At 43.2% G+C, this 24,826-nt stretch overlaps 1 protein-coding gene across 11 annotated transcripts in view; it reads right to left on the bottom strand.

Moving 5' to 3' along the window:
- FOXP1 (forkhead box P1) overlaps nucleotides 1-24,826 on the bottom strand; it is a 595,386-nt gene that overhangs the window by 94,937 nt on the left and 475,623 nt on the right. Inside the window, exon 1 of one of the 11 annotated variants that reach the window (XM_057705392.1) lies at nucleotides 6,754-6,857. The exons of the other annotated variants lie outside the window; for them this stretch is intronic. The gene's annotated coding sequence lies outside the window, so the exon portion shown is untranslated. Of the gene's footprint in view, nucleotides 1-6,753; nucleotides 6,858-24,826 lie in introns of those variants that run through there. 11 annotated transcript variants of the gene reach the window in all.

The raw sequence follows: 24,826 nt of genomic DNA, 5'->3' as shown, positions 1-24,826 counted from the left end.
GTGGGAGGGGAGATGACACTATATAAATACTGAAAATAACACATTATCCTTTTTTTTTCCCTTCTCTTTAGTTTACACTCACGTTAACCCCAAGTAAATGCTGCCAGGTATAAATACACATAGGTTTTTGGACATCAGCATCCTCACATAAATGCTATGTGTATAAGTAATGCCAATGAGAAGATAAAAACATTTTAAATCCTGTTGTATTTCCATTTCTCTGGATTAAGAATTTAGAAACTATTTTCCATCTCTGGTTATTCACCTCGTGGATGTCCCAAGAAACTTAAGTCCCTTCTAGACCTCAGGCTGTGTTTGGGTGATAACTAACCAGGTTAGGCAGTGTTACTTGCTTCATCAAATAAGAGCAAAATGAATTAAATTAGAATGCTCCAGAACATCAAAACAAAATCAAGGAAAATGGCTCCACACACACATAAAAAACGCCTGTGTCAAATTTGATATGATCATATAGAAGCCAGCCTGTGTAAAAGAAAATAAACAGCAACCCCCCCACGAAAGACAACAGTCTTCATAAATAATTAATAACCCAATGGGTACAACTCACATATCAGCAAACAAAAAAGTTAGGAAGCTTCTATCTATTCCCCATGGTATTTAGAAAGAAGAAGAAAAAAAAAAAACCAAAAAACACCCTCCCCCCCCCCCAAAAGCCACAGATACCATGTAAGGTGGCTGTATCATACAGGAAAGAAAATACATTTCTGACATAATATTTCAGTCTTCAAAAAATAAAAAAAAAGCATGCTATTCATGTGGAAAGTATAATTCTGTTTCATTATAGAATTCTGCTTTTTGTATAACTCTTTTAGGCTTCGCTATTTTGCCACAATACTGTACAAAGCATTAAGGCAGGTAATGGTTATTATATTAATGCAAAATCATCTAAGTAGTCAGTCATTAGCATAACTGTTCTCTCAGTAACAATACAACCACCTATTAAAATTTTAGGGAAAAAAAAAGACCTCTTTAAAATGCAATTAGCATTTCATTTTTTATCATTTTGTTTATTACATTCTATCAAGAAAGGCTATCTTTCTTTCAGGAAGAATTGTATGGCCAGGACTTGCCTGCCAATCAGGAGTTATTTCAGGTTATCAAGCCTAATAGGCAATCTCTGGCAACGCTCTCCGAGCTCTTCTTTTGTCTCTCAATTGTAAAAAGTGGCATAAATTCATATTTGTTTACAGCACAGGCATTCGTGGGACCTCCACTGCTCTCCTCTCCCATTTCCCCACGCACACAAGGTTACTCCACTAAGTGCCAGCATAATTGTTTTAGCTCTAATAAATATCAGCTTCATTTGCATAAAAATGTAAAGTTTACATGAATTAAATCACTTCTCCCATTAGTGACTGCTAACTACAGGAAACAATGGAAGCTACACATGAAAATAATTATCCAATAAGCCCTGATCTTTTCAACCTAGCAACTATTATTATTATTATTATTATTATTATTACTAAAACCCAGAAAAACGCCCTCTCTTTCCTTCCTCAGTCTCTTTCTCTTGGAGGAATGATGGGATACAACTTAGTGCACGTGGATCAAACCTGCTATGACAGTTTATACTAACAACAACAACAAAAATCATGTTTTAAGTACTGCAATGAAGGGGAGGGGAGAATTATTCCAAGCAGGTGCCTCAGAAAAGATTCTACCCACAGATCTTTAGCTCTTGAAGTGAAAAGGAAGAGGTCTTGGCTAAATAAGCTCCCTTACATTGAAGCATTATTCAAAAATAGTGAAAGGGAAGGCAACTGTATCCATCCTATTTGACACACCTAGATGATTAGAATAAGGAAAGACAACTTGGAGATACAGTTTTAGATCAATGGATACTGTTAAATGAAGGAAAATTAAATGTTGATCTTTCGCCCATCAAACATTTTTGTAAGACTAAATTCAATGGATAGCTTGCATGCTTTAACCGGCATAGAAAACATAAGGTGCTTAACTATGAATACACACACACACACATACACACACACACGTATATTTATGTTTATTTACTTACTATTTAATGAGTTGGGGGGGAGGATTTCAGTTGGAATTAAACATGCAGGTAGGCCAAAATTAGATCATTCCAAAGTTTTTAAGGCCTGACTTAGTTGTGCAATCACCTTTTTTACAACTTCTGTTTCTCAAATTATGTAGTTTCTCATGCCTATTTCCAACACCTTTACCTTATCCATCACAGTTAAGCTAAGGGGTGCAAATTAGATTCTAATGAGAAAACATCAGCTGCTTCTTTGACAATCTTACCACTCACTGATTTATTTCTAATGAAGACCAAATCGTGTTCAAAAATGCCTAGTAAAATCAAGGCAAATGGGAAAGCCATGAAGACCCACCCTCATGAAGTGGTGTGACAATTAGAGTCACTGTACAAAAAGCCATCTTCAGGACAAAGTAAAAGAAATTAAGCTGCCACAACTGTAACAGGTTAGATGAAAAAAATCAAAATTTAATGTATTCTCCCCTGTGTCATCTTGTTTTGTCAAGACATCAAATAGAATTGGGAAGTACAAAATAACAAGCCCTTGAGAAATCACAGAAGCCGACCTTTTTGATGTTGTTGATTTACCTTGTTCTCAGTTATTTGAACAATGATGTTTCAGATTTAAGGGCCAGATAAACCTTAAAAATTAAAACATGACACCAAGGTATCCCAAAAAAGTGCACCCTAACATATAGCCTGCAACTCCACTGATTAGTTGCTTTCAACCGGATTTGAAAAGGAGGCACAGTGCATGTATTCAATATTTATTTCTCTCATTCTAAATTAATTTCTCTTCAAACAGCTGCCAGGTTGGAAGCAAGACTCAGAGATTATTCCTACAATCCTCAAGTAGAGGCCCAGTTCAGGTCTTTCCAGATCATTCAAGTTCCCACAATCTGCAGAGGGCTGTTTAGCTAAGAGGTACCTGAGTTTTCTCTTTTTTTTAAAAAAAGAGTAAATAAAACAATGTAGAATGCCATTTACGAGGAGCGGGAAAAAGTACTGCACACTTTGAAGAGTGACTCAAACCAATGTCCAGAAATATCGTGGTGCTGCCAAGAACAGAAATCTTTCCACCTAAGAAAAACACATTCAAATCTATCTCCAAATCCAGCCAGCCATGCAGGTATCCGCGAAGTCACGTTCTTTCTCTGCCCCCAGAGAGCTACAGCTTATCAGCAACATAACTCCTAGTCTTATATGAAGTATTATGTACAAAGATATATAAAATCAGTATATCACACGATAGCTTTCTCAATTTTTATGTGTAGATGGCTGCTTCCACTAGAGCGTACGTATAAACCCAAAAAATGCAGCAGTAAAAAAAACATCTGTTTAAAAGGCACTAAAAGTAAATAACCCAGTATTTACAAGCACTAGTAGAATTTGTAAGATCTAAACTAGCTAATAGCTATTAAATGACTATAACTCCTTGTCATCAAATTCATACGCATTTTAACACGCAGCACACACATACACACACAGACACTATGCATTTATTTACTCGAACCTTCTCTGGTCAACTGTTGCTGCCTTAACCCTTCCTTATAAATCACAAAGAACACCTGAAGCGGATTCTGACTATTCTATCTGCCCAATTCCTAAGAGGATAGTTTTAAGTCTCCCTTTAGCGGTGTTCATCTACAACTAAGCCACATAATAAAATAAATTTCTATCTCCTTTTTTACCAATTCAAATTTTATTTGCATTCTAGTTCAAGCCAAGAAGCTGGTCACACTAACGTCTCCTGATTGTCTCAGAAACATTGTAGCTCCAACATACTTCTGCCACCTTAGCCGAGATAAATCTGGAATTCCATTGCTTTTAATTAATCTGGATTTTAATTTCACTGTATCTTACAACTGTGTGGAGGTTGGCTGAAAAGTTGCAGAACTGGTCAGTGTCATGGAAGAGTTTATCCTTCAAGTGACAGCTCCTGACAACGTGCAAATACAAGGCAGTGATGGTGATGGTTTTGTTTTTAAGGTACATCTGACTGCAAACAAAACAAAACAAAAATTCAAGCCAGCCATTCCTATCATAAGCTTTCTGATGATTTATGGTTTACCAACTGAGCAAGGTTACGCAACACTGCATGCCTTTAGATGCATTACTTCAGCTAGTTGAGATTTAATTAAGATCACAGCCTCTAAAATCCCTGTCAAATGAAAATTCAGAGAAGACAATACACGATATAGCCTCTTGCAGAATGTTTCCATTCCGTCCTCTGGAAAAAATATGAGTTCATCCGCGTTTCTATGGCTGCAGACAAAAGTTCACTGATTTTGTTTTCTTTTGACACTTAGGTTGTTTTCTATTGTATGTTGTGAGATCATTCCCTTCCAGGGAGGCAAGAAAGAAATCGAGAGTGAAACACGTTGCAGAAAATGCACTTGACATTATAATCCAACATTATCATAGCTCAGCTATGATGTCATCACATCTTCATATAATCAGCCCATGCTTAGGAGAGTTTCATTTAATGAAATATGTTTATTTAAAACACAACGCAAATGGGAAGCTTACCTTCCTTGAACGACTCAGATTAAAGAACTGACATGTTAGGCTCCTCATTTCCTTAACTGACCAACTTTTTATCAAATGAGCTGCACATATGGGTACAAAAGAAAGTTCGGGGGGCACATAAGAGAGCATAAAGCCCATTACTTTCATTCTATAAGCAGTCCTTAGAGTACAAATATATACACACACACACACATACATATAGTTAACAGATTTCTTCTTATGGATTGGTATTGACCCACACTCTTTTTTTCTTTTAAAGAAAAAATTTCTGATCGTGTGGCCTTTTACCTAGTCCAACGTATTTTTATTTGCATCATTTTAATATTTCGTTGCTTATCTCATGCCTTAGAAGTGACAGGTGCTTGCAGTCTTGCTCTTGACAGGCCACTACACAAATAACTGTCTTGCCTGAAAGGGCTAATGCAGTACTAATGAACAATAAATCAACTTTGATTATCAAGTGTCAGCCCAATCCGTTTTCAGTTCAGCTCTAGCACATCCTAGAGTAAGTCAGCCTGTGTCTCTGGGTAGGCAGCCTGTATTTTGGTTTCGTTTTTACACACTTTTCACTGAAATGTGTCAGGGAGCTACAAAGAATCATGTAAAATAGAAGTAGACCTTTTTTCCACATAAGCGAAGGGCATCAATTAGGAGAATGTGCTTCTGTCTTCATTCGGTTTACTTAGTGAGGAGTCTTAACGTTCGAGAAAGCTTTGTATTCTTTTAAACAACAACAGCAGCAACAGATCCTAAACTAGAATTTTAATGTGATCATGTGTGAGGTTTTTGACAATGACATGCTAGCTTGAACACAACCACATAAAACACCTTTGCGCGTTCCTCTGGGAAAAATCTATTACAAACAAATGAACAACAACAACAACAAAAGCAATGAAAGGCCACCTCTAAAATAAAAACGTCACTCGATTTAAAGTAAAAAAAAAATGGCTTCTTTAACACTGACTTCCTAATAAAATAAATGTAACTTATTTTTTTCTTAAGCAGATTAGTCACTGATAGTATGATTCACATTTCCTGTTATCAGGCTTAATTTTTCCCCCAAATGTGTCACTTTCAGAATGTTGGAATCTATGGAAATTAGGTGATTTGCATTTTTAAATGGGCTTGATTAGAACATTTGGTCTGTGTGGACAAGAATATAAAATTATTAGATATTTTATTCTGAACCGGCAGGCCTTGAAGGAGTTAATCCCAAAGAGGAAGAGTCTATATGTACTTTGCTCTAAAACTTTACCACCCACTTCCTAAAGGTCTCCTCCTTCCCATCACCACACTTGGGGGGGGGGGAAAAACAAGAAAGTCTCCTTTCCACTGACCATCTTTGAGGCACTTCTGACACTTGAGTTAGCTGCAGTCAGTGCCGGTTCAGATGGGAGCACCCCGTGGCAATTCCTCAGTCTGCGGCGCGTCCTAACCCAAACCCCACTCACCGCTTAATTAACCCGCAAAATAATGCAGCAGAGGCTGAGACTCCCAAACCTGCCGGAGTGTCCCTCCGCCAGCCTGCCCTTTTCGGTGTGGGGCTTTTATTCGTCCCCCTCCCCCCTCGACTGTGTGTGAACTCCTCGAATTTGAACAGCTAAGCTGAAAATAGCCTAGACAGATATAGAAACAAACTATCAGAAGCAAAGAAACATCCACAAGGGTTACACTGAGATGGAAGCCTCCTTGTATATTTCACACGCTCTGAAAGTGACATAAATCACACCCCAGATACGTCCCCCGAATGGAGTGATGGCGAGGGCTTTACCAAAGTGGCTGCTTGAAGGCCAGACCGACAGAAAAAGAGTCGCAAACGAAAAAAAAAGAGAGCGAGCAAGAGCGCGAGAGCAAAACACAAGCAGGACTTCCTCCAACTCTCAACTACACCCCACCCATGAACATTTAAAAAAAGGGAGAGCGGGGAGGGGGGGGAGAATCTCTCTCTTCCAGGACCCACAGGCCTGGAGCTGCTTCTTCCCACCCCTCCACTCCCTTCCCCGCCTCCACTTCCAGAGCGCAACTCCCACCCAAGTTGGTAAACAGCGATGGTTATTATTATTATTATTATTTTCCCCCAAAAGACTCAACTTAGAGACAGACCCTCGGGCGCTCCTGCCTTCCCCAGCGAGGCCCCAGGAAGCTGGCACCGCGGAGCCCGGGGAAGGAGAGCAGAACGGCGAAGATCAATCATAGGGACCAACCTGACACTCTCCATGTAGCCGCCAGGCGCGCGGAGCCGGCTCGGGGCGCCCGCGCGGGCCGGGCGTGGGGTCCGGCGGCCTCGGCGTGCGGGCGGACTGCACGCGCGCAGGGGCGCTCCGGCTCGCGGGCTGACAAGACGCGCCCACCCGCCCCGCCCTGCTCCACCAATCACAACCCGCCTCTAAACACCCCGCGCCGCGCCGCGCCGCGCCCCACACAATGGGCTCCGCGGCCCGCGCCCCGCGCCCGCGCCCCCGGCCCCCTCCGCGCGGCAGGTGAAACCACGCTCTGCTGAAACCCGGCTTTTGTTTCGGGAGCAACTCCGCTTAATTGCTGTTAACCCTTTGACCCGCCTCTGGCTGACGTCTGGGAAGCCGGGCGCGGCGCGCATCTCTCCCCCCTCCGGCCGGCCGGGGCCGCCGGGTCGGGGCTTTTTGGTGGGGCGGCGTGTGTGTTTCCTCTTGGAAACTGACAAAGAGTTGTCCAACCTCTCTGAGCGAGCCGAGCGGCAGAGCCGGGGAACCGGCGCGCCCGGCGCACACCCAGACTGCTCGGAGCAACTGTTTGCAATCGGAAAGGGATGCGGGGCTCAAAGGCAGCGCGGGAGAACTTCCTCGAAAACGGCCTTTGCGGGAGAACTTTCGCTTCACATCCCTGGTTTAACCCAGCCTTGGCCTCTTTTATGCCCCCCCCCCCCTTTTCCTTCCAAGAGTCGGGTTCGCCAAAGTGTGTGTGTGCGCGCAGAGGAAAACTAACCCGACACGGGAGTTGAAATAAATAACCCCCAACGCGCCTCGCTGCTGAACCAAGCTCCTTCCCCTCTAGAACGACAGCTGCTGAAGCAAGCATCTGCCACTCGTTCGCTAAGAAATAATTCTTTAAATTCCTTTCTTATTTATACAACAACAGCAACAACACAGGCTACTCTCAATGAGCACTTGAAGATGACCTCTATTAGAAGCAGTCACTGTTCTTTAATGCTATTTAAAGCTGAGTACAGTGTGGAAAAAAAAAAAAAAGTCACCAATACGCTAAACTTGGTGGCTCAGCTGGCCCGATTTCAGTACCAGGTTCATTTTGTCATTTTCGGCAGCTCTAGAATCACCTCTCTTAATTTACCCTTGTTCAATTTAGAGAAAAACTTTTGGGCCTATACTTACAAAACAAACAAGCAAAACTCTAACATTTTTATTATTTTTTTTCAAAATTATTCGAGAAGTCATGACATCAATGATTACATATTTTCCCTCTATTTAAAAAAAAAAAAAAAGGCCACAAATCCTACCCTAGTAATTTCAGTTTTACTTGAAAGTATTTTTCCATTTGAGGTGTTCATGCAGGCTACTACAAACCAGAAAGCATATTGATAATATTTCCAATCAAGCAAATGCCTCAATTTCAATCAGGTCAGCTGGGGAGCAGACAATTCCCCCATCAATCTGGCAGCAAGAGAGACAAAAGCGCCAGTTGACTGTCAACTTATGATCAGATGTTAAATGTGTGCAGCCAGCACGAATTGCACTCCACCCTAAAGTGTTTTTGTGTCAGATAACAAATTTATTAATGGAATTTTTTCAGGTCACAAAAATGTGACCCCACCCTCTCATGAATATTCAACAGAGAACCAGGGGCTTTCTTTTTTGGGGAGGGGTCTTAAATCTGCCAGTGTACCATGAATCAGTGGACTCTTGACTCTTAAAGAGACCAGGCCCTCCCTCCGTAGGGACTGGCAGGGCCCCAAAGACAGGAAATAAAAATATAGGAAGTTCTCTCCAACCAAGGCACACTGAAAGAGGAGAAATGTTCATTTCAAAATCCACATGTGATTTTTTTCAAAGGTATTAAAAATTGTTAGAGATTTAATGTCTGTGAACCACATCAGGGTACACTTTAAAGAAGCAATTCTTTTTTTTTTTTTTTTTTTGTTAAGACAAATTCTTTATAAGAGGCACCCATAAAACTCAAGCATGCTTTTACACGTTGGCCTACCTCCTTCGCAGGTCAGCGTTTATAACCTAATCATCTCCAGGAACATCCAAACAAACAACAAACAAACAAGGAAACAACAAACACTACAGACACTTCTGACCCAGCTGTGGAGTCGAGCCTTACACAAAATAATGAGAGAGTGATGCAATGTGGTGGTTACACAAGTACTAAATTGCATGGTGGTGGCATTAAGCACCATGAGACCACAGAGCAAGGGGGGATGAGCGGAGCAGGAGAGATCTGGGAAGGCCCCTTGGGGAGGTGGTGTTTAGAGGACTGATGGTGTGGATAAGGGGGGAGGTAACAGTATGAAGAGGGAAGTGGCTTAGCAAACGCAAAGGCCACCTGGAGCCCTTCCCACCCTCTCTCCAAACATGACATGGTGACTCAGAGACTACTTCTAGGCAAGGAAATGTACCATCAGAGATAAACCTGGATAAGCTTTATATGCCCAGGCCATTTTGGATAATTCTGGGCTCTCAATATCCCTTTCCAGGGACTTCCCTGGTGATGCAGTGGGTAAGACCCCATGCTCCTGATGCGGGGGTGGGGTGGGGGGTGGGTGGGTTTGATTCCTGGTCAGGGAACTAGATCCCGCATGCTGCAACTAAGAGTTTGCATGCCTCAGCGAAGATCCCCTGTGCCCCAACTAAGACCCAGCTCAGCCAAATATTTAAAAAACAAACAAAAAAATCTTAAAAAAAAAAAAAAAAGATCCCTTTCCATGTGGTCCTGTCTACCTGCCCTGTGCCTGGGAGTAAGTGAGAACTAGAACTTTCCATGGCTTGAATACAATATAAATGTTAAAAGTTGCAGTAACTTAGCAGACTTGGTTAATGCCAGTTATTCTACGAGTGCCAGGTCATTTTGGTAAAGCTGGGTCAGAAAGGCAAAACATAAAACATAAAATAAATATAAAAGCAGCAACATTTGGACATTTGCATTCAGGGAGCTTTAGGAAAATCTGGATTAAGGGGCGTGCTTTAGAATGCGTTCCTCAGCCACAGGGGCTCATTTAATTGTCACAACTTGAACAGAAATTGCAATCCCCATTTTACAGAGGAGGAAGCTGAAGTTCAGAAAGGCAAAGCGATGTTTGTTTTTCCTCTCTAAGAATCAAACACACCCAGCTTCGCAGGCCACAAGGGGAAACAAGACACTGAATCGTTCCAGAGAAAGAGAGGCCATGATAATATAAAATCAATACCTGGGGGGGGCCCTAATGTTTAAGGAAGAGTAAAGGAAATGCTAAATACTGTCCTTTAAAATATTTTTGATGCCCACATCCTAACACCCACAACAGATACAGCCCTTGTTCAAACACCACATATTAAGAAACCTGTCAGTTGCTAAATGAGTCCATTGTGCAGCTGGCTGTGTGCTTAAGAGCAGATTACTGTGATCCCACACCAAACTCTAACCACCAAATAACACACCTGGGACTCAAATCATGTATTATATTTGGGTCTGTTGAGCCTTAGCCTTGAACGCAGAAGAAAGTGAAAGGTTTTACTGCCCATTCAGAGCTGAGAATGTAGATAAGATGTATTCGAGGAAGAGTCAGAAGGAGCATCTCGTCAGGACGTTATTCTCACACTTTGATGGATGGCACGGCCGCGGAGGAGACACCAGCCATGGTGCTGGGCCCACGTGGGCCTCAGCTCCCAGCTGAGGCCCTGCTTTGCCAGGGCTGCTTGGCAATAACCAGAAAAAGGACATGTAAATGGACACTGGCTCACATATTTCTAGCAAGACTAATAGCGAGACATCTCCCCAGATAATGTCAGTTATCTCTACCATGTTCTCACAGGAAACTACTGCCATGAGTGTCGTCAGAAAGCTGCTCTGCCAGAGGGAGTAAAATAAAAATTGATAAACAATTTGATGGGTTGAAAAAATCAGCTTGGTCATGAAGGGCCAAAATCTTTTTTTTTTTTTTTTTTGGCCGTGCTGCGCAGCATGTGGGATCTTATTCCCTGACCAGGGATTGATCGCATGCCCTGCAGTAGAAACTCGGAGTCCTAAACCACTGGATCACCAGGGAATTCCAAGGGTCCAAAATCTTAATCGATTCCTCATCTTCTTCCAAACAATCCTTGCTTGAATACTTATTTCCTTCCTTTTTTTCAGTTAATTTCGTGGAGTACCCAGAACATATTCTGAAATGACAAAACTTAAAGAGATTCAACCAACTGACTCTCTTGCTAAAGGAAAAAAAAAAAAAAAAGCTGAAACAACAGGAATTCAAAATTTCGGCCCCTTGCCCCAGGAATGGGCTTGATGACCTGCCCAGGGAAACGAGTCTCTCCAGAAGGAGCCCTGCTTTAGTATTTCTGATGTCTCCAAAGACCGCCAACCAGCAGCCAATTAGAGAAACTAAATTGCAACAGCCATGCCTGATGCCTGAGATTTGGGCATTTGTCTCCAAGGAGCTGCCGTTCCTTCTTGATTTAAGTGGTGCTTTTACTTAAAAATATAAATTAATACATCATCCATCTACAGGGAGCTAAGGCAGTTAGCTCCAGGTTGATATTGTTTATGTCGCTGTTATGTCGATGCGAACAATGAAGGCAATTATGTTGTTTTTCTTTTGCTCCCGCTTGGCCAGGAGAAAAGACTGCGAGTTCTCACTCTTGCACAGGAGTTTAAATTTCTCCCCATGACATCCTCCAAACTGTCACGAGCATCCTCATTTGAGGCAACATTTTATAATGCAATTGTCTGCTGGTTAATTTTCTAGATCCACACTGTGACATGTCAACATTTAGGTGACTTATGAATATGATGGGTACATAAGCTATGGAAAACGCTTAGCACCCTCTCAAAAAAAGAAAAAAAAAATCTCTCACTGGAAATGTAAAGATATTCATAGAACATCACTGGTAAACAAAATCACGTCTGGAAAAGAAAAATGGCAACATCCAATCCTAGCTCAGCATCTGACTGACAGTAACACATTACTCTCTCTCGTGGATGCCCAAACTATAATCTCTTGCTTTAACATAACGTATAGTGTATTACCGGACTGCTTCTACCGTAAGGTTACAACAGATTACACCAAGGTGCACAAAAGTCTCAAAAAGGGACATGTTTTAGGGCAGGAGGGCATTTCCCAAAGCGCAAGGTATATCAGGAAGAAAGAATCACTATCACCATCAAGCATGGGTCCTTATTTCCCCTCCGGAGAGTGACAGCGCTGACGACACACCCACATGCAAACTCTCAATTTTAGGCATAAGCAGAACTGGGTCACTGAAGGGGAAAAGAAAAAATGGCTCTGGGGTAATGAGATGACATTTGAATATTTTTAAAAATGTTTAATTATGTAGAAATCACTGAGTATCATTTTAAGGCACTGGCCACCTTTAGGCAGGAAAGTCAGTTTTTCCGGCGACCCGAGGCATGTCGCAGGCCTGCAGAGAAGCAGAGGGAGCGTGTCCCATCCTGTCCTCCCAACAATGCTCACCGGTCTCCCTCCCAGGCCACACCACCCTCCTGTGACCCTAGGCTGACACACCCTCATAGCAAAACCTTCTTTACGCCTGCCCTCTGCTGGTAAGCCTGCCAGGACTGAGACATTTCGAGCACCTCAACTTATTCCAAAGGTAACTTTTAGAAGCTGGAGAGAGCAAGGCCATGTAATGAACTATTAACTGGAATATATAAATTAAGACACTTAAAAAAAAAGGGGGGGGGCATGCCGAGGGTGAAATACGGCACCTTTAGGGTGAAAGTGCACATCCGTCTACCCTACTGCCGGCTGGCTCAGAGCACAGGAGTGCCAAACTCTCTATTTTAGCTCGCCTAAGAGAACAACCTGTGTTACTGCCGGGCATCTTGCCTTCTCTTTTGCTCCTTCTCCGGGGAGAGGTATGTCGGTGCGTTTTCAATAAAACACCTTCTTAGCAGTAAAAGGCCACTGTTCCCATTTCAGTGGTCCCTGAGGTTTCATGATACAGTATATTTAGCTGGCTCGTGGCTCAAGTTTTCCTCTGGCATTCATTAGAGCCATATAAAAGAGAGAGGGATTAAAAAAAAAAAAAAGGAAAAGAAGAACTTTGGTCTATCCTTTGTTTAAGTAAGACAACAGTTAACTCTGAGATTGATGAGCGGGCACGAGTCCCCCCCCAGACAACAGGACGCGCTCCCAGGCCCTCCTGCCGTGACAGGTGCCCTGGCGTGAGGGCCAGGCGGGCAGGGAGGAGGGCTCTGGGCATCTGCAGGTGAATTTCCGCAGCAGCCAGCGAGGGTTGCGCGAGGCAGCTCCCGTCAGTGTCGATGGGAAGCACGAGAGACCTTACAAATCCCTGCATCCCATGTCACAAATGTATCTCCAAGACGGGAAAATGAAGCTTAGCAGTTGCAACCTCAGAAGCATTCAGGAAGCAGCCCTCTTGACAGCGCTTCAGATGCCGAGTAAATGCTCTTATAAAGAACACCCAATCCAGCCGACAATAAATCTTACGCCGGGGAAGCCCGCGCAGGGCTGCGGAATCCCCTCCAAAGATAATTGCCTTCCACACTGTGTGGCGTAGAGACCGCTACGTAGAAAAGCTTTTCTGGGGCCCTATAGCTCTCTACGGCTTTTTTAATAGTCACCAATTACTTACACAGACACACACACATGCACACGCGTACACACACACACCCCTCTACCTTGAAGAGAAACCATATAAAAGTCGAAAGATTTGTCTTCTTTCCTAGAGAAAAGTGATGAGGCCAGTTCTTGGCAGGGGACAGGCGATGGAAGAGGGAGGCTGGGAAGAGAGGACACGTGTAAGGACTCGGGGACAGAATCTGAAGCAGGACATTAAGGTCCACAGAGGTCCTCAGCGTCCACTTTCCACTCTTTGAAGGCTCAGGTAGTTTCCAAAAGAGCTCCAAATTGGGACTCTCCCAACAGGCCATCAAGAGGTAGGCAGATCTTTTCTAATCCAAAGTGGCCTCAAGTGGTCTGTTGAACCCTGAGATGATGCAGGAGTATTAGATAGGACACAGAGGTCTATTAATGACTTTGTCATGAGCTAACAGTGTGATTGTGAGCACGTCACCTAAACGAAGAGAACGACGGATAAGATACTCTCCACGTTTTCTTTACTAGTAATAATAACAACAGCTGTCACTACTAACTACTTATTACGTGTCGCTACACATTTCACCCCAGCAGAGGACTAATTTCTAGGTGCTTTTTTAGCTTACAATTAATGTCACATATAAGATACCAAGAATATAGTTAAAAATGTAAACAGGATTTGAGAGCTCTGCAATCTTGGACATTACTGTGTCAACAAAAAATCAGGGAACAAAGGGAGGGAAAAAACGTTTTTTGGAAAACAACTCAAAAGCTCTTATTCTGATCTTCTCTAGGTCATAAACCCTATGCAACATCAGCAACTTGTGGTCCATTGAATAAGTAACTAACATGCGTTAGGAGTTGGTGAATTGAGTTGGGGCCTTAGAGAAGGATGCTAAAACCACCTGACTTCCAAACACGTTTATGTCCTTTGTCCTTGTGATGTTTTTCCCTCTTCTTTAACCATCGAATCTCTCTTTCCATCAGGCCTGCTCCCACCGAAACAATTTTCTGAACTTCTGGTCCAACCTTGCAAGCCACTCACCTGCTTCTATCTGTTTCATATCAGAAAGGAGAGAGGAAAGCTTTATGCGCCAGGTAACTACTGGTGATGGCTGGCATTTCCATCTCGGGTTGTAGACACAGGTGAGGTTTGGGCTGGTTGTAAAGGGAAATTTGCAAGGAAGCACAGCATCACAGAGAGATCTCCTTTTGAGATCTAACCATTCTCATCTTAGGAAAATGCAGACAGAAAAACATACAGTCCAGCCTGCAGGCCAATTATTTATTTTTGATTGTTTTCAATGGCATTTCACCCTGCTTGAGGAAAAGCAATAGATGAAGCAGGAAGCTTTCAGGTCATATAGTACTTTGTTCCTTTCAGACAAATAAGGTATTGTGTGTTTGAACAATGGGAGGAATGTCTAATTGATCTTAATTAAATTCAGTGATGTCCAACTTTTGAGATGGGTCAGGACACATCTATGTAATGTCACAACCCAACAGGCCAGACCTTTGAAATCAGGGAGCTCTGTGGTGAACTGTTCTCTGACACCCTTTTTTATCCATTCACCATCCCACTGCCCTACCAACTTGTTCTCCCCTACGACTTTCTTCTATCTCATGCTACTCCTGATGTGTTCCTGGCTCAGCACATACAGTGTAAAACAGCAACAGCCATACTCCTTCCCTCTGGCCAGCCTTCTGAAGTGGCCAAGCCCCGCGATGTACTCCCTCATTGTTCTCATGATAACCTACCAAACAGGAATTTTGGAGGAGGTGGAGAAGGTTACCTGAAATTTGCAGTGTGACAGGATGTGCGTTTGAATCCAATCTTTGCCACCCACCAGCAAACTAGGTAGTCACAAAAGTTCATTTTGTTTGTATTTCCTTATCTGTAAAATGGGAGCAGTTATCTGCCTCACAGTGGATAGATGTTTCTTTTATTACTTTTGAGGTGGGGGTGTCAACTCAGTTTTCCTGATTCGAGAGCATAGGTGTGCATCTTTGATCTGATGCCTGGCGAGCACCTGTTCACAAGTGGCTAGCCCAGCAGCCTCTCCGATATCAGCAAGTGTCAGGGGACTCGTCTGAGGTCACTTGGCTGGTGGATGAAAGAGGTGGGGTGTGACTCTCCCCTCCAGAGCTCAGTCCTGCATTAGGGAGCCTCTCGCTTCCTGGTTACAGAGCTCAGGAGACTTTGAGATAAGAGCTAAGAAAACAAAGCCCAAAGCCAGTCATGATCAGGGAGGTGTCGGGGGTACTGTAAATAGCCTGCCAGTTACAAATTAGGCGGTACGTTCTGGGACCTTGGCACAGGGTTTGACAAAGAAAAGGAAAATGAGCGACCGTCTGGTGCCTGGTACCAGGATGCTGAGAAACAGAGCAAATGTTTACTGGGAGCTCAAGATAGGTTTGGCACTTTCCATAACATCTCTTAACCCTCAAAACAAGCCTACAAGGGAGGCATGACTGTGCCCACTTAACAGATGAAGAAACGGAGGCTCTGAGAGTTGAAATGTCTTATCCGGTACTTCATAGCTACTAAGGAGAGGAGTGGGACTTGAATGACTCTGAAACAAGGCTTCTGTACCATATGCTAAGCTGCAGACCAGGCTGGGGGACAGAACTCGGTCTGGAAGCTCAAAGAGGCAAGTCCAGTTTTACTCACTTGGAAAAATAGATGTGACCAAACGTCACTGACTGGTCAGCATGAATAGAACCGGAAACGATACAAAGGTAAAATTCTGATAGCCTCTTTGCTTCTTACAGGAATCCACAGTGACAACCCCGGCCCACCACATGAACGTGAAATCGGCCCTGAATCTCTCGGAAGCCCACAACCGGCCTGGGAGGAGAGGGAGTGGAATGAGGGCTCATGCATTCTCCTGAGTTACTTCTCCTTGATTAAGGAGGTCCTCACACTCCCACTTCCATTACTGAGAAGACAGAGACACACAGACAAACAGGCAGACAGAGTTTTCCTCTTCTTCCAATACATCACTGGGCACCAGGCAGTGTCCCAGCGGCCCTAGCCTGGATGGTGCTTGAGCATCTTAGACGTAAAGATGGAACATGACAGTGATGGGGCTTATTTTGTCCCACCTCGTAAAAGGCGCCGAGACACTTTCCTATGACAGCTCTGGAGAGAGACAGCTGTGGGTTCTAATGCTGGCTGCACCACTTCCTGACCTTACTTTTGGTAAATTATTCATCTCTAAGTGCCTCAGTTTCTTACATCTATAAAAGGAACTAATCCTAGTACTTTTCCCAGAGGGTTGTTACAAGGATTACATGAGATAAAATGGGTCAATGCCTGGCATATTAGAAGCACTTAAATGTTTCCTAATACCATTCTTTTTGTGACTACACACCGCTTTTCCTTCAATCTTTTCCTTTTATTATAATGAAACACTGTACCAGGAGGCAAATTTTTTTTTAATTTTTTTTTTTTTTACTCTCGTTGACTTCTTATTTTTCTGTGATATGGGCAGTATCGATCCTAACTCCAAAATGTAACTAAGCAGTAGCCCTTTCATCCAATGAATCACCACGATGGAAGAAGACACTTGGCTGTTTTGTTTTTTAAATCCAGGGTCATGAGGCAGGCCCACTCCTAGTTCCAGGTCACTGGGTTCACCAGACCCACCAGCCAGGTCGACACTTGCGTGTGTGAAGGAGTCTGGTGATTTCTGAAACGATTTCTCCAGGACCCACTGGGATAATTTTCACCAGGGTCTGCCCTGAGTGCTGAGAACATGGAGGCTGGCCAACATGTGACCTTATTTATGGAACCCTCAGTCTATGTTTTGATGATATTTTGCTACTACTGTCTCTGGGAAGGAAAGCCTTTGGTGGTGGAACCCCCAGCCACCATGACCCCAGAGAGGGCTCAGCTTACACCCAAACAATCAGGGCTCTTTGACCTAATGAGCTGATTCGGAGCTTCCTTTCAAAGTTTCCAACATCCCCACCACCCAAGGTAAGGAGCGGAACTCTCTCAGTGCTCTCAGGGTGCAGGGCACGCCACCAGTCTTCATCGGGTCATTTGCTGAATTAAAAAACAAAGAGAGACACACACACAAGAGGCAGAGAAGAGGGGCTCCCTCTTGGCCTTAGGGGATAAGGAGGCTTGTAAAATAAGACATGGATTATGCTGCATATTTAAGGATAATGGGCACTTCCTTGGTGGCACAATGGTTAAGAATCTGCCTGCCAATGCAGGGAGCATGGGTTCGAGCCCTGGTCCGGGAAGATCCCACATGCCGCAGAGCAACTAAGCCCGTGCGCCACAGCTACTGAGCCTGCGCTCTAGAGCCTGCGAGCCATAACTACTGAGCCCAAGTGCCACAACCACTGAGGCCTATGTGCCTAGAGCCCGTGCTCTGCAACAAGGAAAGCCACCGCAATGAGAGGCCCACGCACTGCAACAATGAAGAGCAGCCCCCACTCGCCACAACTAGAGAAAGCCCGCATGGCAGTGAAGACCCACTGCGGCCAAAAATAAATAAATAAATAGATAGATAAAAAAATAAATAATAAATCAATCTTGAAAGAAAGGAAGAAAGAAAGGAAGAACGAAAAGGATAATGGTCTGCCCGGGTAGTTGGGCAGGCAGGGTGGGGAAGGATATTCCAGCTACTGGGAAGAACGTGTACACATTCACACTGGAGACAGCATGAACCATTAACACCAGGGAACTGCGAGGTACTTAACAAGGCTGGGGCAATTATAATTCCTGCTCTCTCCCCCTTCCTTTGAGATCAAAGGGTTTTTCTTCTTTTCCCCAATTTCACCCAAATTTCCCATCTCAAAAATGCATCCATCTCTTCCTCTCCTGACTCTGCCTGTTCAGGACATGGTCTCTGTTCTTCACCTACATCATGTCCGGTATGTACCATGATCTCTGCCAGCCTGGACCTGAGCTGGCTCCAGCGTGCCCCTCCGCCACTCTCCCCCAAGTTCTGCAGAGGGTGACATTGTTCCCATCCCAGCCTGCTCTCAAACCTGTGGTTCCAATCTTTCCGACCCAGAGATTTTTGACTCTGCGAGTTTTTGGAGGGTAAGTCTGACTTGGAACCAAAGGTATGGAACTACGGGGCAGAGACTCAAGGATGAGGTATTTTGGTCACCAAAGGATTTAAATAACACTTCATCAGTTGTGGACATCTTATTATACAATTAGATAGAACAAAAGCACAAAGAGAATTCACATCTAATGCAGGGGCAAAGCTTACAAAGCATTAAGGACTTGTATGCTAACCCCTTAGGGGAGGAAAGAGAGCGCTAACTAAACCTGCACAGTCAAGACCTCCACTGGTGTCGGACACATCACTCCCCCTGGCAGCAAGGCTCCACTCCCTCAGCCATGAGGTCTCGCCTGTGTGCGCATTCTCCGAAGGCGGCCTCGGTGTGCTGGGGTGAAGGCGGCTCTCGTTAATTTGTATTCACTTGTTCCTTTTGAACTAAGTGGGGGGCAGGAAGGACAACTCAAGTTCTATCGAGATCTGTGAAATCGAATGTCATAGAAGAGGAGACAGGAGCCACCTCTGAGCAAAAAAATACTCCTCCATTAGGCAAATCATCCTCCTCGGCAGAAAAACAAACACATGCGCACATGTAAGACAGTGGAAGAGGCCGCTCTACAACTCAACCGTCTCCTCACCTATGGCGCTTCTTTGCGGTGGTACCACTTCTCTGACCCACTACCACATTTTCCATCTCTACTGGGCATTTCAGCATTCTATCCAATAGTAATTAGCTCGCCAAATGCCAAAAACAATGCCTGGTACCTACCAGCCCCTTAACAAATATTTGATGAATTTATAGAAAAATGAATACACAGATGAATTCATGTTTTCTCTTTCGTTCGTTTGTTCCTCCCTTCTTTAATTCTTTTTATGTTTCACGCATGTATTTCTTCTAAACTATAAGCTCCAAGAGACAAATTCCACACTCTTTCTTCTTTCTCAACTTGTAGTATAGGGCTAAGAAAGAAGTAACTAAGTGCATGTCGAATAACAGCATCTCTATATGTGCCAAGTGCATTCAATGACAAGACAGGCACCTCTATGTCACCAAGTCAGGGGCTAAAATCTTGTCGATCACAATGTTGTGATGGAGTGACCTCACATGAAAAAAAAAAAAGGATTTATATAGAGCAGTCAATGCTCTATCAGATTCCTTGAAAATTTAAAAAAGAAAAATTTAATAGAAACTATGATTCAAGGATTACATAAGCCACTTTACATTTTATAGCTGCGAATAAACTCACCACTTAGTCCAATACGACTGTACCTACTGAAGGTAGACTGCAATCCAGATTTTTTAAAAAATCATCTGTCTTCCATTTGTCTTGCTAATTTTGTAAAATGAAAAGAATCCTGAATGGAGATAAGCCTGGAAGGGCGGGAAAAGCAATTTCCTGAGCTGCTGCCAACACCAGACACCCTGAAAAAGGATGTTCATTGCTCGAGGCATCTCTACTGCATTTGGCTCTGCTTCTGGAGGTTTTTGCCTGATGCAGGAAAAACCCTAGAGAAAGGCCACAGCCCACACATCATCGGGGCCACAGAACAGTCGCAAATAGTGGCAACTTAACCCTTTTCTTCAGAAGCAGAAGACACAGTGCTGGCAAGACCTTACTTCTCTTTGGTCACCTAGATTCTGGGAATTGCACACTTAGGGACCAAGTTAGCCCCAAGCGATGATTCCATTTAAACTTGCACCACAGTGACTCTGCCTCTTCCTACCAGGGCCTCATAACGTCTTGATTTTGTCCTTCCCCTTAAAATACCAGGTAAGATCTGGTTTTGTTTCAGAGATGAAGCCAGCATTTGACATGTGATGTACAAGGCCTTCCGCTCTGGTGTGCCTCCACCCCCTTCAAATGTAGCATCCAGAAACAAGCAAGGCAGGCCAAGTGTCATCTGTCCCCCAAGGAGGACAGAGCCTCAATTCTTCCTTACGCTATTCATGCAGCCCAGGGTCCCTGGTGCCCCCGCCTCTCAGTAGAGCACAACTGGCTCCTACTGGTTTTACCATCATCCTCTAACTCTCACATGAACCACTGGTAAGTTAGAGTTCTTTCCTCTGCACTTGGGCAGAGGTAGGGGCTGTGCATTTATTCCCATGAAAGATCTTTTTCATTTTGAACCAGAATTTCACGCTGCTAATTAAGACTTTTAAAAAATCGTGATTCTTCAGCTCGAAATATTAACTGTTCCTTAACCTTCTTCCACACACGCAATTTTTGTCATCTGTCGATTCCTAGAATCACATCATCTCGGATGTACTGTGCTCAGTTTTCTAAATGCGTGCTTTCCAGTGTTTCACACCATCTAAACGGGAGTTGCTATTGTTATTATTTGATTATTACCAAGATCAGCTTCACACTGGGGTAACTCACATTTATCTGTGGTATGAGTCTGTTCCAGACGGAAAGCACTGGGAGATGTCCCACACTGTGTCAGTGTCGCCCCCTCCTGTCACCTTCACGTGGCACCCAACACGCTGCCTGCATCTTAGTAGGTACTTCACAGACAAATGTTTCTCAATGCACACATCAACAAACTTACTTCATCTAGGCCACAATTCAGTAAAGAGATGCTATGATTAATCTACATTTAAGAGACGGGGAAAATGAGGTCTAGAAAGTTAAATAACTCACTTAGAATTAAGCACCCCATTACCTAGAACCAGCATTTTAAAATAATGCCTGAAAAGATTAAACAACTTGCGAAAGATACCCTAACTGCTCACTTCAGAACAGGACCCCCAAATCGGGTCTTGTGCCTCTTTTTCTTACATCTCACTGATGTATGTGTGTGTGAGTGAGGGCACACCTCCCAATCACTACCCCCACCAGCTTTCTTTCTCCCCTTTCTGCAGAAGCAGACGTGGCTAAAGAAATTTCCAGATTAAAGTCTGGCAATGCTTTCTATAGTCTTGTTTCCTAAACCTATACATCAAAAGTGTCTAAATAGGTCATAACTTCCTCCGCGATATAATGGGAAAAGTTCTGATTTATGATGCCGGGGGAATAATTTTAAATAATTACATAAGAGTTTTGAAAAATGCAATTAACACCTTTAGAAGTTTTTTGAAATGAAAATGAATCTCTGGAGATGACTGTTCCCATACATAAAGATAGCCAGTTAAAAAATAAAAATAAAGCTACAAGATGCAACCGTGTCTAAACGATCCTATGGAGACAGAGTATAGGAGCTTTTGTTTTCAATGGGAATTCAGCAGCATGACCACATCAATACGTGTTTTAACCCGGCCGCCTTATCACACAATCACAACACAATTAGCCTATGTCATTACCGAACATCAAAATTAAATCACCAAATAAGCATCTTGTTTCTAGGCAGCCCCAACGGATGCCTCTCTCCCTCTGTACTGGTTTGACACATCCTACCACACTGTCCTTTGGAACACTTTACATCCTCCTACCTGCTCCTGCAAATCTGGCCAATGTTCTTTCCTTCCTCTTTCTCTTCATTTGTGATTCATCTCCTCCCTCAAAATCCAACCTTCTACAGATGAAGTCACTCCAAACATCTTTCCTTAACCCTAACTTCCCGGGTACCAGAGAACGTCTTCTCTCTGAATTTCCTTCTTCAGGCTTACCAAGCAGTGGCAGTTACGGTTTTACTTGATGAACTAATTGCTCAAGCTCACTTCCGCTAACAATCCTTCCCTTCTGTCCCTCACTCAGTACCCTTCACTTTGGCCCATCTTACAAATACCCTCTCTGAAGCCTTGACCTCCACGTTCAACTCTGGAAGTAGCCGAACAGAGCCATTTCAGACTAACCTGACTTTTGAATCAAGTATGTACTGCTTAATGCTACCTGTTATTTCTTTTCTAGATTTATCTTGGATTAGAAAACTAAACAATATGGAAACAGACCTTGACTTTCCTCAGGGTTCTTTCAGATTCAATGGTCCAAGGTATCTCCCTAGTTCTTTGAAACACCCAGACGTAGTACACTCAACAACTACACAAAGAGAAACTCTCAGCCACCATCCTGACCATGAGAACGAAGAAAAAGACTTAGAATCATAGAAACTTTGGTCTGGAATAGATTGAGAGATCATTTTAATCCCACCCCCTCATTTTCCAGATGAGAAAACGCAAGCCCAGGAAGGAACAATGACTAGCCAAAGGTCATACATCTAAGTAGTTACTGGCAGAACCGACACCAGAACCCAAAACTTCTGACTGCTAATTAAGTATTCTTTCCATTGCCTCATACCACCTGGCAGGGGAGATACATGAGGAACCACAAAAGCTAAAATAATCGACCTCCAACATAATACTCTTTTTTGGTTGGGGGACAACAGTCTTTCTGTATTTGCTGGAATGACCAGTCCTTTTTACTTTAACTGCAAATTATGAACGAAAAATAAATTTAATTACTACTCACCAAAGGCACAGAAGGTCAACTTCCACTTTCACTTGTCTAAAATTCACATAACTATGTGACCATTAATCTAGAGCTGAGTTTCCAATAGAGGAGACGCTAGGTGCCTGTGCATTTGTTTTAGTCAATGAAAAGAAAATAAAATAAAACATTCAGTTCCTCAGTCATTCCAGCCAGATGTGAAGTACCTAATAGACGATTTGGTCAGAAACTACCGCCATGGACAGCAGAGATGTAGACTATTTCCATCACTGTGGAAAATCCTATCAGACAACGCTGACAGTCTAGAACACACCAGTCTATCAGATGAGCATCATCTGAAAACCACGATAAAGATGATTTCTAAGTTTGAAATATAGACGTGTTTTCAGCACAAAGGGACTTGTAGAAATATTCTAGGGTCTCTGATTTCTGATGAGGAAACTCAGTCCTAGGAAATTAATTGACAGGGCTCTCCCAAGCTTTATGAACACTTAGTCACAGGGCTGGGATTGAATGTCAAGTTACCCAACTCTTAAGGAAGTGATTTTTCCACTAAACTTGCTGACTGGCTGAAACTAACAATATGGTATGCCTCACCCTCTTTAAGACGATGTGGGGTAAAACGTCCATGCAGCATCCACTCCTCCAGCTTCTAAAAGGACAACAACTTACCCCTATTGATTCCGGATCTCTGTGGTTTTAACGGAGCCAATCCATCCAGGGTCACCTGGAGGTGGGCACCTGGCTCCGTCCCACCCAATCAGCATATTCCCAACTCCTTGACCACAGGGATTGGTTCACACACAGATGACTCAAGTCATTCAGTCAATTCAAAGATTTTTGTGGGAATTACTGGGCAAGAGATACTGATTTTCTGCCAGGGCTGCTGAACTGTCAGTGTGTCTATCTGGGGGCTCCTAGCAGTCATCTTGCTCAGCAAAGGGAAAATCTGACAAAGAATGAAGCCAACACAAAAAGAAAGCAGAACAAAAAATGGAGCTAGACTGGGTCCTGATGACATGATTTGATTGCCCAGGCCCAGCTGTGTCTGGCTGACCCTTGAACTTTCAAGTTCTGTGGGCCAACAGACTTTCCCCCTATTACCAACTGGTCTAAGTTGGGTTTTGCCATTTGCATCTGACTCATAGAGGTACCTCTTTCCACAGGGAGATTAGGAAGTAGTTATATTAAAATCTCCAATCAACCTTGAAAAGCATAGCAAGAAGGAAACACCAAATTGCAAAGCACATGATGGCAACAGCAAATCTTGGTTCATGTGATGCCTTTCTGGGAGGGATTCCCCAAGTCAACCCCAAGTGTGCTCAAACTGTCCCAGCCACGGATCAATCACTGAGTTTCAATTCACCATATGTGCATTTTTCTTTCAATCATCCAAATTTACAGGTGTCTTATCAGGTGGGCCTGCAACCTCGCTTTAAAATTCAATAAGATGTCTTCTATTCATAAGCTCTGGGAATTTCTTCAAGACATTTTACTGCCTAGAAAAAAAAAAACAAAAAACAAAGAAATCCCCCCCAAGGTCTCATGATGAAAGTATAATTAAGACCTCATGGTCCAATGGGTTTTCACTCAAAAGTCTTTCACTGTCCTTTCTCACAAACCCCGCGCTAACTCCTCACTCTAGAATTCAACATCAAAGTTTCTCTTTTTCGCTAGGTCTAATGGGCCAAACTATGACAATCATACTTTCATAGAGTCTGGCAATAAATGATGTATAAAATCTATCAGCAACTATCTTATTGTCACCCACATACAATTGGCCCTCCTTATCTGCAGGTTCCTTATCTTTGGATTTAACCAATCGCCAATCGAAAATATTCAGGAAAAAAAAAATTCCAGCAAGTTTCAAAAAAGCAAAACTTGAATTTGCTGCATGCAGGCAACCAGTTACATAGCACTTACATTGTATTTACAACTATTTACATAGCATTTACATTGTATTAGGTATTACTAGTAATCTAGAAGTGACTTAAAGGATATGGGAGGATGTGTGTAAGTTATATACAAATACTCCACCATTTCACATAAGGGACTTGAATCCTTGGACTTGGGTATCCAAGGGGTCTTGGAACCAATC

Source organism: Hippopotamus amphibius, chromosome 13 (genome assembly GCF_030028045.1).
Source record: "Hippopotamus amphibius kiboko isolate mHipAmp2 chromosome 13, mHipAmp2.hap2, whole genome shotgun sequence".
Classification (NCBI taxonomy): domain Eukaryota; kingdom Metazoa; phylum Chordata; class Mammalia; order Artiodactyla; family Hippopotamidae; genus Hippopotamus; species Hippopotamus amphibius.
Note: the sequence above shows the minus strand (reverse complement) of the source record. Positions and strands in the feature narration are given on the sequence as shown.